The sequence below is a fragment of the Polypterus senegalus genome, chromosome 3 (assembly GCF_016835505.1).
Source record: "Polypterus senegalus isolate Bchr_013 chromosome 3, ASM1683550v1, whole genome shotgun sequence".
Taxonomy (NCBI): domain Eukaryota; kingdom Metazoa; phylum Chordata; class Cladistia; order Polypteriformes; family Polypteridae; genus Polypterus; species Polypterus senegalus.
This window is the reverse complement of record NC_053156.1, coordinates 64,633,992-64,648,564: the sequence shown is the minus strand read 5'-3', so window position 1 is coordinate 64,648,564 and position 14,573 is coordinate 64,633,992. Positions and strand designations below refer to the sequence as shown.

The window sequence follows — 14,573 nt, the reverse complement described above, 5'->3', positions numbered from 1 at the left end:
CCACTTAATTACTCCAAAATGACACCAAATTGAGTTTTAAATGTCTTTAAATTCCCATTGTCCACTTACTCCATGTGTCTATGACTCTGTGTAAAGAAAAATTTCTAATGTATGTGTGAAATGTACACTTAACATGTTTCCAAAATTCACCCAAAATCTAATCAACTCTTAAGAATAATCAGTGCAAGATATCATAATGATTTATATTGTCATTCTCAAGTTACAGATTTCACGTGATTTTTTTATGCAGACACACAGACATCCATCTTTCCAAAAACACTCAATATATTTTCTGTGGGTATCAATTACTGTATTTATTAAATACTGTATTACTGTATATTACTTCTTGTTTTATAAACAATATATTGAGCTTTTTTATTATTTCAAAAATGGAGTATTATGTTGGTTATTTTATTTCTAAGGCTGAAGAGTAATACAGTCTCATCTAGACAATGTGTGCCAGAAGCAATCTTCATAGTATTTTTTGTGGTTCACTGGATGAAACTTTCTTTTGAGTGCCTGCTCCTGCCTGATGCCTGATTTGTGAAAATTTTCTTTGCATCATGGAGATCTAGGACCTGGGAATAGTCTGTCTTCTTAATTAAAATGGATATACTGCATTGATGTTGATTTCTCCTATATGTGCTTCAACTGGAGAAATTATCTGGTGTTCATCCCACCTGGCTTGTGGTGTAAAGACAATCACACCTGTAATTGTCATGATTTTATAGGGACGGCCGACAGTTCAACCTTGCCGGGAATTCCCCAAGAGTGGAAGGATGGGGGAAGGCAACTAATTTGAGACCCTGCTTCCTCCAAATGGCAGTATCTCTACAGTATAATGGTGACCCGGACTCCTGCAGGGCATTATGGACTTGGGAGTTTGGTATCGCAATCCTACTAGGTGCCGTGGACTCCACCAGGGGACGCTGTAGAAACATACAAAGACCTCTTTTTTTTGTATAACCCACAAGTACAATCAAATCACGAGGATGGAAGCCCTGTACTTTCGGGATGAAGAAGTAACTGTAGTTTTTAATCTGACCCAGAAGTGCGGACAAGTCATGTGATCGGAAGGACAGAAGCACTTCCGGGTCAAGGACTATTTAAAGGACTGTTGGAAACCCAGCAGATGGCTGGAATCGGGAGGTGGAGGACAGAGCTTGCTGAGAGTTGTGGTGGAGGAAATAGAGAATTATATTGTGCTATTAAGTGATTACTTGCCTGTTTATCTGTGGCTGTGGTGCTTGTGGGCACTTTAAAGAAAAAAGGAAGAGATTAAATAACTTCTTGGTGTTTTTAGCCTGCGTCCTGAGTCTGTCTGTTGGGGTTAAAAGGGGCAACAATGACCCCTAGCATCCACACATTTATTATATATAGAGTGAAGAAAAGGCACCAGAGAGGCAGATTATGGGTTGGGAAACCATCCCCTTATAATGTCGGTGAACCAACAAAGTCACTGTTTCGTACAGCACGGTCAGTGTTGTAAAATACAGTTGACAATCAATGGTGATAAGATGGCTGAATTTATGGTAGATGAACCAGAAATAAGTGCAGGGAGGAGATGGCGTTAACAGAGGGCAACCAGAGGTGAAGTCATCAAGGAAGGACTGGCGGAACATGTCTTGGTGTAAAATTCAAGTACTGAAATGCATTTGATCTTCATTTTTTCTGGGGAGAAAAGGAAAGAGCATTAGCACATTTTCTTAGATCCCACTCCGGTGAGTGTTCTTGTTCCGTCGGTCCTTTTGGCTGCCCCCTAATCACAATATTGTAATATGGACGTTGTATAGTGCCCAACCTGGCACAGACTGACGCAGAGGCACGTACAAAATTAAACAAAGGCTTTATTTGCTCTTCAACCATGGGACACGTCTTCCCTGTGTCCCACAGCCCAACACAGTCCCAAAGCACAAAATACACACAAAGGAAACACCAAAACACTCTCTTCTCCTTTACCACCAATCCTCCTCAAGCTCAGTCCTCTTCCTCCCAACTTTGGCTCCTGAGTGGTGGTGGCTGGCCCCTTTTATATTCCACCAGAAGCATTCCAGGTGCTTGACCACCTGGTCCTAATTGCACTTCCTAGTAGGGCTGAAGACTTGTCCAGCCGGGCTGTTGACTCCATGCAGTACCCTCTAGCGGCCATCACATTTCCCAACCTGGCTGTGGAGGACTCCATCTCCAATGGAACCAGGCAGGAGGCTGGGGAATCATAGTCGGCCCGGGAGGGTGCCATCAAGTGTCCCGGGCGAGGTATTGTCCATGTTTGCTGCCCCAAAACGTATGCAGTAGGGGTGTCCCAGCTGGGCGTGGGACCCAGCCGTCCATCACAATATATATATATATATATATATATATATATATATATATATATATATATATATATATATATATATATATTTACATATATATACTGTATATATACTGTATATATATATATATATGTAGTTATATGTAGGTACCTCCAAATTCTGGTAGTCATTTATGTGCATCTTATAATATCTCCCACTTTTTGAATGGATAAGTCCTCCAGTGGCATTAGTCTACATTTCTACTGGATTCTTGCTACATTGTTATCAATACTCATTTTTTTCCACCAAACCCGGCTTGTCTCACCTTCTCCACTATGCAGTGCTGTTGGAGTGTGCTTGTCAGATAAGTATTGGCTTTCTACTATGATGAAATACTTTTGTGATAAACTCCTGCATATTAAGCAGTTTGTCCAGAGAAAGTCGTCAGACTGGAATGTCCTAAAAGACAATGGTATTGTCTTGAGCTCAAAACAATTACATCTCGGGTCAGGTTACTGTCACTGCCAGAAAGTAAATGGAAAGTTCATTATCAGCATTTGTTTAGGAATATGCCGTCCTACTCATGACTTTGGAAATAACAGTGTCAGGTTGCCAAATCTGCAAGATGCTAAGGTAAACTCTGGTTATCGGTCTGTGCACAACAAACCCTCACTTTGCGTTGTTTAACACAAGACCTCTTAATGGTAAAGCATGGGTGATCAGAATTCATTACAGACTTTAACCTTGATATGCTATGCATAAGAAAAAAGTTGGCAAAAACCAAATCAATTTACATCTGTTCCAGAGGTGACACCATCCGGATATGTTCATTTTACAGAGGCTTGCAGCTCAAGACAAGGCAGTGTGGTAGAAATCAACATCTTAATTAAAAAAGGAAACTTATCCTCTAACAAGGCAACTCTGATAAAACCTTTTTGAGTCAGTAATCTGGAAGGAAGAAAGCTTGTCCATCTGTGTCATTTATTTCACCTGCAGCACCAAGCTGAGGAGGGAGCATCTCTTATAGCAGTCTGTTACAGCACAATGAGAATGGTCAAATATTAAAGGTATAGGTCTATTTTACAAGCAACTGATTTTACATAACAGTGTCAATTAAGGCATATATTGACTCTAGCTGGTTATTTGGTTTACACCCAAATGATCTATATAAAATAATAAATAATAGTTTATTTCATTATGTCAATGTCAATTTCTTTATATAGCACATTTATAACAACATAGTAATGCTGTGGCCAAAGTGCTTTACAATAACAGAATAAAAGAAAAACAAAAACAATTAACATAAAACATAAATAGTAATAAAATATATGAACATAAATTAAGATACATAATAAATAGAAATAATGTTATATAATCACAAAGAGGAAACCATCAGTATTATTGACAGTCACAAAATGCAAGGGAATAGAAGTGAGTTTTTAATCTTGTTTTGAACAGTTCAATTGTAGACGACTCCTTTATGTGATGAGGTAAAGAGTTCCACAGACAAGGAGCAGCAGCTGCAAAGGCCCTGCCCCCCTTGGTTTTACATTTGGTACGAGGGACAACCAGAGACAACTGACCAGAAGATCTAAGTACTCTGGGTGGCTGGTGTAAACCACACAATTCAGATAAATAGGCAGGAGCAAGCCCATGTAAAAATTTAAAAACTAGCAGCAAGATTTTAAAATCAATTCAAAAGCTGACAGACAGCCAGTGTAAAGAAGCTAAAATAGGAGAAGCAGAGTCATACTTTCTTGCCCCAACCAGAAAGCGAGCGGCAGCATTTTGGACCAGCTGTAACCTGTGTATCTGAGATTTGTTAATCCCAGAATACAGCGAGTTGCAGTAATCGAGGCGAGAAAAAATAAAAGCATGAGTAACTTTCTCAAGATCTTTAGAAGATAAAAAAGGCTTTATCTTACCTAATAGACGAAGTTGGAAAAAGCAACTCTTGACTACAGAATTTACTTGTTTCTCAAAAGAAAGGTTTCTATCAAAGGTAACACCAAGATTGTGGACTTGAGGTTAGGAAAAGACAGAGAAAGAGCCGAGAAGTCCAAGACCAATTTGGGCTTTAGCTGATGGACCCACTATGAGCACCTCCGTTTTATTTTAGATCAAGAAAATTACTAGCCATCCAGGATCTTAGTTCAGACAGACAGTTGTGGAGTTGATTTGTTGCAGAGTTGCAGACAGGAATGTAAACCTTAGTATCATCAGCATAGCAGTGACAAGAAAAGTTAAATTTCCTAAACATCGCTCCAATAGGGTGAAGGTATATAGAGAATAAAAAAGGACCAAAAATGGATCCCTGAGGAACACCATATTTAAGAGAAGCAGTAGATGATAAAGAGGAATTAAAAGTCACTGAAACTTGTCTACCAGTTAAATATGACCTAAACCAGTTAAGAGCAGCCCCTTTAAGCCCAACAAGATGTTCAAGCTGCATCAGCAATATTTCATGGTCAATTGTGTTAAAGGCAGCGGACAGGTCAAGGAGGAGAAGGACTGCCGCATCATCTAAGTCAGTAATAAGAGAGATGTCGTTGAACACTGTTATGAGTGCTGTTTCAACACCATGATAACACCTAAAGCCAGACTGGTATATTTCAAATAAACTGAAGTTAAGGTGATCAACCAATTGATTATAAATAATTCTTTCTAGAATTTTAGCCAGAAATGGCAGTTGGGAAAATGGACGAAAATTGGTTAAAACTCCAGGATCTAATTCTGCCTTTTTTTAGATGGGGATGGACTGCAGAATGTTTAAAAAATGAGGGCACAACCCCTGAACTAATAGAATCATTTATAATCAGTAAGGATGGACCCGAAACATCAAAGGCTTCCACTAAGAGATGTGGTGGAACAATATCGAGGGGGCTGGAAGCTGGTTTAAGGGTGTCAAAAGTTCTTTTTAGCAGTGAAAGTGAGACTTGATCAAAGGATTCTTATTATTCTCCTAACCTTTGGATTTAGTCACCACCACTAAAATTTCTGTGTATAAAAACTGTCTGATCTTGTTGTTTACAGGACATCTGATCTCTTAGTCATCCTTTAGTTTATTTTGTGTATTACAATTTTGTCTCTGTTGTTCACTTGACCTGGTTTCCTGATATGCCAGAACAGGTTTCTGACATTTATTAATATTTCATGCAATTTCTTCATGATGAATTCTACATTACCCAAAAATTATTCTCTCACATTGGAGGCGTCACAGAAATTGTTAGATTTGAGTTAAGCATCAACAGAATCCCAACTTACTGCTATTTGTCTTTCGATTGCCTGTCTCTTAAACTAATAATGAAATCTGATCTTATCTTACATGTTGTTCTCTATTGTTCCCTACAATACAATGGATCTTTCTTATTTGATCTGACTGAACTGTTAACCCACTTAAGTTTTCTATCCCAGACAGTCATTCTTCGTGGTGATTTCAACATTCGTATTAACATTCCTACATGTAAACTGAGATCTTTTTCTGTCTTCCCTTCCTCCATCAAAACTAGATAGTCTTGTTGACTACAATAACTCAGGTCTTCATTAAGCTCTAGCTAAAACAACTCCTTTACAACATAAGGTTTCCTTTAAATGTTCAGCTCCATGATACAATTCAGAATTACGAGCTATGAAAGCAGCTGGCTGAAACCTTGAGAGAATGTCACATAAGACTGTCCTCAATGTGCACATCCAGGCTTTCTCTGACTACCCAAGGACTTACAGAGATGCACTAACTGCAGCCAAGAACATGCATTATAGCAGAATACTAGAAAGTGGTCATGATAACATGAGGATTTTGTTCTCTGTAGTTAATAAACTACTTCAACCTGCATCTGGTCCAATTACCCATTCAGCTGAAGTTTGTGAAAAATTCCTCCACTTTTTGCACAATAAAATTAAAAATCTAAATAACTGATATAACACAAATCCATCATCCATTTATATATTTCCCTGTCTTCTCACTCCATCCAGCTCCTTTTCTAAATTTTCACCAGTCATATGTGCATTTGTTAATCACCTGCTTCGTAAGATGAGGCAGACTACTTGTATACTGAGCACCATTCCCATCACACTTCTTAAAATCTGCATTCATGCCATAATCCCTACTGTTACAACAGTAATTAATACATCCCTTTACACCAGCTTTGTGCCACCCACTTTTAAAATTTCTTATGTAATCCTAATGTTAAAAAAGTCTTGTCTTGATGCTCACAATCTTAACAATTTTCGGCCAATTTTTCACTGGCCTTTTCTATCAAAAGTTCTTGAGTGTGCTGTAGCCTGCAAGGACCAATTGCTTAACTTCTAATAAACAGATGGAACCTTTTCAGTCTGGTTTCAGAGCGCAAGAACCATTGATTTGCTTATGTCAGCAAACTCTGCATAAACCAGCATATTAATTCTGTTAGACCTCAGTGAAAAATTTGATACTGTCAAGCATGAAATTCTTCTGTCCAGATTGGAGAACAAGAGTTTGTTAGTATTGGCACCAGCAGATCCAGCTCAGCTCACGTCACGCAATGAATTCCTCAGGGCTCTGTCCTTGGCCCTCTGCTCCTCTGTATTTGTATGCTTCCTCATGGCCATATTACTCGTACCTTTGGACTGGGTTATCATTTTTATGGAGATGATACTTAACTCTGTTTCAATGTTAAAATTAAAACTTCATAACAACAACAACATTTATTTATACAGCACATTTTCATACATTGGCATTCGCCTCTGATTTAGTACCACAGTCACCTCTGCAGCCTCATGTGAATGTGTGTGTACAGATCTCACAACAAATAAATAGACACAGTAAGAAAATAAAATAAGTAAAAGACACGGCACTAATTAACATAGAATAAGAGTAAGGTTCAATGGCCAGGGGGGACAGAAAAAACAAAAAAAACTCCAGACGGCTGGAGAAAAAAATAAAATCTGTAGGGATTCCAGACCATGAGACCACCCAGTCCCCTCTGGGCAAGAGCTTTCTGAGCTCAAAACGTATCAGTGAAATTAAACCTTTGATGGAGCATAACTATTACATTGAAACAAAAATGAACTCCTTCAAATTGGCAATGAAACACAACTTAAGCAAATTAGCTCCATTTCAGTCACTCTTGATGGTGATCTCATTAGACCTTCTTCTAATGCAAGGAATTTTGCTGTCATTTTTGATTCCTCCACTCATTTCTTATTCCATCCATATAAACCACATTAAGAAACTTTCTTCCACCTCTGTATCATATCCCATGTTCACTCATTCCTCTCCTTTTCTAATGCTGAGAAACTTGTCCATGTTTTTATCTCATCCCACATTGATTATTATAACTCCCTACATGCAGGTGTTGCATCTAATCTTATATCACAGCTCCAACTGATTCAATACTCTGCTGCAGGAGTCCTTACACGAACCAGCAACACTTAGCACATCAAACCCATCCTGCTTCGCCTTCACTGGCTTCCTGTGTCTTATAGGATCAACTATAAAATTCTGCTATTAATCTATAAAGCTTTAAATGGCCCTCCACCAGACTACTTCAGTGACCTTCTCCTTCACTGTGCTCCTGTTTGCTGATTAAGGTCTTCTAATTCTGGCAATCTTGTTGTGCCCCACACTAACCTGCAATCTATGGGTGACAGGGCCTTCAGTTGTATAGTGCCCAGGCTTTGGAATGAAATCCCGAAATGAATTAGATCAGCTGACTCAATTCAGTTTAAAAAAAGAAATAAACAACTTAAAACTCATCTGTTCAGGAAGGAAGGAAGTGCTTTTAACTTAACCTGAGATTCTGCTCCTTCTTTCAGTTTACCTCTCTGTCCAGATGCTTAGGAAAATGTGTGTGTGTTATATTACAAATTATGCTATTCGTTCAGGCTTTTCTTTTTAGTATTGAATTTAGTATTTTATTCCAGTTTATTGTCTTTTGTTCTATTTAATGCTTTGTGTATCCTGTATTTATCAGTTTTAGTGTTTTATGCAGAAAACATATGCATCCAATGTTACATATACCCTGTTGTTCTTTGTGAGACCCTGTGAAGCACCTTAAGCATGGGAAAGGCTCTATATAACTAAAATATATTATTATTATTATTATTATTATTATTATTATTATTATTATTATTATGCCACAGTCAAGGATAGCACTTGATTTTGTGATTTTCTGCATCTGCTTTGACTTTGTTCTAAAACAGAACACATGCACTATAAACTACAAATACTAGAAAGTTCTAATTCCCTTTTTTAAAATAAATGAGCTAATGTTAGCCACTTATTAAATTGGAACCAGAGAATACCTCAGAACAGAAAAAGCCATTTCTGTAACAATTGTAAGGATGACATCAGTACATCAGTATGTCTCAGTCTCTTTGAGGTTCAGGCTGAAAAACCTTATGCTGTGTAAGATAAGCTCTATATAGCGCCTGACCCGACACAGATTGGATACGGGAGGCGCGTGTAACATGAAAAGACTTTAATTTTTCTTCAGCTGGAAGGCATGTCTTCCCCATAATCCCCCCAGCCACAACACAGTCCCAAGCACCAGTAACCACAAGTACAGCACAAGCACTTTTCTCTTCCTTGGCACCACCACTCCTACCTAGCAACCTTGTCCTCCTCCACCCGACTCTGGTCGATGAGTGGTGGTCGCTGGCTTCTTTTATAGGTCACCTGGAAGTGCTCCAGGTGTTTGATCACCGAGTTCCGGTGGCATTTCCAGGTGTGATGAATCTGTTGCCCATACGGGCTCAGGAGTCCCAAACACAGCACTCCCTGGCAGTACCTGCGGGACCCAACAGGGCTGCCCCCAACTCCAATTCCCAGGGAGCCCTGGGAGAAACCGAGGCACTACTCCAGCCCAGGAAGGCAGCCATCTAAAGTCCAGGGGGGGGTATTGCTCTGTCCAGGGCTGCTCCCCCTGAATATAGTGTGCAGGGGCGTCCCGGCTCGGCATGGAAGCCAGCCGCCTGCCACAGCTGAAACTTTATAACACACTATGATGCCTCATCTGGAAGGTTTTGTGTGTTAAGCTGACAGGAAGTAAAATGAAAAGACTCCAAAGTGTCCAAAGATTAAAGATTTAATTCAACAATAGGAAGCAACTAATAATACAAACACTTAGTTTTCTCTTTTCTCTCTCCTTTACTGTCTCTCTCAACTTCTCTGTCCCCAGCTAGTGACACAACTACAGTGTAGTGTGCAGTTTAGAAAAAGTATATTACATTTCCACCTGCCATTAGTATGTGTCTCCAGTGTCCACATCAAGTGTCGATATAAATAGAGACCACAAACACAACGCAATTAGGAATTTAGTGGTTGCTCCCATGCATTTGCAGGGCACAACACATCGCAGCTACAAATCTGTAGTTAGAAAAGTAATGGCTTGCTCTTAATGACCCAACAAAATAAAGTAAAAAGAAGGTGGCATTCATCCCTGTATTAAATAACTTTAATGTTTTAGCATGAGGGCAAAGATTGAAGAGTTTTATAAAGAAAATGGTAGGTTGAATTCACACACATCATGGCTACCACTGCACTCAACTTTTTAAAGCTGCACACGTGTCAGTGCAGGTTTGGCTGCCATTCCATGGCTCAATCTGTTCATTGGACTCACTTGTTTTATGTGGAGAGAAAATACCTGTGCATTTCCAATTGTGTTAAATGTTGTTATTGCTGATAGAAATGAAATGAAATAGCTTCTGCAGTTACCTTAAGAAAAAAATATCTGCAGCAACTAATTTTACAATTTTAAAATTGCTTTTGATTTTTTTTTCTACTTAATATTTATCCCTAAAAATAGTGATGTGCAATGAATGAATGAGCTACAGTAGTTCTTTTGTACTTGTCTTGGTCTCTGAATTCACATACTGGTAGAATGACATTAAAGAATTAATTTTTTTCAAGGCTTGAGCAGTGCATACTATGATTTATATTGCATTGCGGGTCAGTGTGGAGCTATCATCTTAACTTCACTTAAATGGCTGCTGTCTTTGGGAAATAGTTCATTAGTAAACTAGTTCAGCAAAATGGTCATGATGACAGCTAGCCAATGACTGACTTGGTAGATGACACCAAGCACCTCCCATTGATCGGACTATGACTATGACCGTCTCAGTACACCGACTGATTGAATGAGCCAGTATGACTTCTACTCATCAGGAGAATTTCATTCATGAACTGCAGACAAGAGACTCATAGTACAGTACACTGAACTAGTTCACCAAAATAATCCATTTGTGTACTGAACCAAAGAGCAAACTGCAGACAAGAGACTCACAGTACAGTACACTGAATCTCATTTCAGTTCAATGATGACATATGTATGGGAGATTGTATCAGAATGGATGGGATATAAAAGAAGGAAATTTCGGGAGATTAATCCAAAACTGGAATCAAATTTATTTAGTCATATTTTAGTGTTCTCACGGTTTTATCTTGAGAACTATTCTAAGGTTCTATTTGTATGATTATATTTATTGTTGAAATTTTATTTATTGTCAAAATTCAATAAATAGGATTATTATTATTATTATTATTATTATTATTATTATTATTATGTGTGAATATTACTTATTTTGTGAATAACTTATTTTGTTGCTTTCTTTTTATAGTGTTTGCATTGTTAGGTGGTTAAAGTTTTTACACTGTTATGATACTATTCTAGATTTTAAACTAGAATATATTTTGCTGTTTTTGAAGTGAACAAATTAGTGATTCAAAGATTCAGATCATTTTGATGAATTAAACAAAATTAATCGAATCACTAAAAAGAATCGTTTTTCACATCACTACTAAAAAATGCCTACATGGTTTATGTTTTGAAATTCAAGTCCTTAATTAATTATGCACTGTACTATAAAATTACACAATGTAATAGCGCCAGAAGCAAATACATTTTTGTTCATAAATATTAGTTCACAAATAATTCATAGATACTCAGGAGAATTTTGTAAATGTTAATGAAAGGTGAACACGCTATATGCTATACTATACTGTATATGGAATATCGACATCTATTACAGTTATGAAGCTCTGTCCCCTAGCCAACCAATAATACAGACACAAAATGAAAATCTAATAAAACTGCAAGTAATCCACTTCACCGATAACTAACACACAGATGATACTGTCATGAATGGGTATATACTACCTATTTAGTTTAATGTTGTACTTGCATTGGAGGTTGTTGAGATTGAAGATTCTGTTCCCTTTTTTATTTGAATTTGTAATTATTCAGCTGTTGTGTGTTATTTGCAATGCTTTGGATGTCATTTTAAATCCTCAATCACAACCACTTTGCAATCCCATCATTGGTTTCACTTCCCTGCATTACTAGGGGCATGGCTTCTGATATCATAACCTCTGCTTAAGTGATGCAACTCTCAAGAAGAATTGTGCAAAACTGTACTAGTGTGTTACTTTTGTTTTTGACCTCCTTCTTGTTTCTCAACCTCGAATCTTGTCTCTCGTTTTGGCTACAGTTTCCTTTCTTCTTTTAGGGTATTTCAATTTTTATTGGGAGATAAAACCCTAAATATTGATATCTCAAAATATCCTTTCTTAGCTGATATCTACTGGCCCGGATGCATGAGTTTGTTTTTTTTTTGTTTTCCTATGCACATCTTCCAGTTGTGCTTAGAAAGCTTATCTGCCAGTGTACTGACAGAACATATACAGGAAAATTAAGAAATGATAGGAAAAAAGTGCTTGAAATTGAAATGCTGCTATTTTTAATATTGGTTGTAGCACTTCAGTACAGAGCAGTCATTGTCAACTGGACTTGTGAGTGCTAAGGTTGTGTTTTTGAACTCTGGTTAAGTGTACCCTTTTTGGCTTATAGCTTCCTGCCCTGTTCTTTGACTATATTTCTGGCTACACACATGGAGCTTTTTATTTCTGGATATGACCATTGCATTAATTCTGACTTCTTTGTGCCATCTTCAGATTCCATTCACTCTCAGAACTGCACTACATGATCCTTGCTAGGTAAGCATTTGTTTCTTACATTTTCCTTCAGCTGAATACATTTTTCTTTATTTGAAAAATTCAATGATGCCTTCATTTTCATGACTTAATGTTTTATGTTAGAGTTATGTTTTGGAATTCCATCAGTACTATATTGTTTATTCCATGGGTGTTGTCATTTTGAGTAACAGTTGCTAGGAATTAATTACTGGGACATGACACCAGAAGTAATTCCATCTTAAAAATGTTAGGATTCCATCTTAAAAATGTTAGGAAATTAAGGCGCTTTTTAAATAAACAGGATTGTGAGAAATTAATTCATGCATTTATCTCTAGTAGGATTGACTACTGCAATGCGGTGTTCACTGGCTGTTCAAACTGTTCTCTATACAGCCTCCAGTTAATCCAAAATGCGGCTGCAAGAATTATTACAAGAACAAAAAAATATGAACACATAACTCCAGTTCTTAAATCTTTACACTGGCTCCCAGTTAAGTTTAGGGCAGATTTCAAAATCCTCCTTTTAACATATAAAGCATTAAATGGCCAAGGTCCGGCTTACTTGTCTGAACTTATCATGACTTACAAACCTGAGCGCACATTAAGATCTCAAGATGCCGGTCTGCTTAGGATTCCAAGGATTAATAAAATAACAGTGGGAGGTCGAGCTTTTAGTTAAAGGGCCCCTAAACTGTGGAATGGTCTTCCTGCTTCCATAAGAGATGCCCCTTCAGTCTCAGCCTTTAAATCCCGGCTGAAGACTCACTACTTCAGTTTAGCATATCCTGACTAGAGCTGCTGATTAACTGTACATACTGCATCTCTGTTGTTAGTCATTAGCACTAAAACATAAGTAACATGATAGTTATAACTGGATACTAACCCTCACCTATTCTGTTTCTTTTCTCGGTACCCAAATGTGGCAATTGGTGCCACGGCCCACCTGACAACTTGTTTGCCTGCCTATGGTAAAGTCATCCCTGATGGAGGATCACAGGAATCATGGGAAAGAGGGATCCTTTCATCGGAGCAACGTTTCAGCCGTGGCATGGCCAAATGGGGAGGCAGGTAGATGGATGAGGTCTCCAGGACTCTAAAAATATCCAAACCTAATTATGTCATATCATCTACTGTTAAACCGTACTTCTAAAATTTGTATTATTATGCTGTATTAAGGAATTGTTCTGTTCTGTGTATTGTATTGTATTGACCCCCTACTTTTGACACCCACTGCACACCCAACCTACCTGGAAAGGGGTCTCTCTTTGAACTGCCTTTCCCGAGGTTTCTTCCATTTTTCCCTACTAGGTTTTTATTGGGAGTTTTTCCTTGTCTTCTCAGAGAGTCAAGGCTGGGGGCTGTCAAAAGGCAGGGCCTGTTAAAGCCCATTGCGGCACTTCCTGTGTGATTTTGGGCTATACAAAAATAAACTGTATTGTATTGTATAAGTAATGTCAGTTTACATTATTAGTGTGACATATTATTATAAGCCAGTGTTCATCCATGACTGCAGATTTACTGTGCTTGTGTTTTCTAAAGAACTCTGATTGAAGAATATCTCGACCTTCCTTTTTTTGATCTTGGCTTAGATACAAGTTAGAATTATTTTCATGATTTTGACCCTCACTTCATTCCTTCACCTGATTCAGTTCTCCCACTGCTCACCCTGCTAGATCTAAAAATTGTATTAGGAGTAGCTGAGGTCTGGGTTTGTCCACAGCATCCATCCATTTTCAAACCTGTCCATCCTGATCAAAGTCAATAAATTTTTATTTCTGATTATTATTATTATTATTATTATTATTATTATTATTATTATTATTATTATTGGGTGGCATGGTGTTGCAGTGGTAGCGCTGCTGCCTTGCAATAAGGAGACCTGGGTTCGCTTCCCGGGTCCTCCCTGTGTGGAGTTTGCATGTTCTCCCTGTGTCTGCGTGGGTTTTCTCCGGGTGCTCTGGTTTTTGTCCAAAGACATGCAGGTTGGGTGCATTGGCAATCCTAAATTGTCCCTAGTGTGTGTGTGCCCTGCCCGGGGTTTGTTCATGCCTTGTGCCCTGGGATTGGCTCCAGCAGACCCCTGTGACCCTGTGTTAGGATATAGTGGGTTGGATAATGAATGGATGGATTATTATTGTTATGTAACTGTACTTTTTTTTCCTTTTTTTTTAATTATGTATTCTTATTTTTGTTTTTGTTCCTGCGCTATATTCTGTAAATAGGTCAGAAAATATTTCTTGAGCTCTGGCAGGAGAAATACTGAGAAGGTTCTTTATTTGCTGATATTTCTAGAAAAGAGAGTGTCTTGCTATATAGTTGCGAGACATGGA

The 14,573-nt window shown here is 38.1% G+C and overlaps 1 long non-coding RNA gene across 1 annotated transcript; it reads left to right on the top strand.

The window, feature by feature from the left end:
• Positions 1-11,716: 11,716 nt before the first annotated feature.
• On the top strand, positions 11,717-13,245 carry LOC120526781. Its single transcript, XR_005633162.1, has 3 exons — positions 11,717-11,778; positions 12,223-12,264; positions 13,218-13,245. It is a non-coding gene; the product is annotated as an uncharacterized LOC120526781 (long non-coding RNA).
• The last annotated feature ends 1,328 nt before the right edge of the window (positions 13,246-14,573 follow it).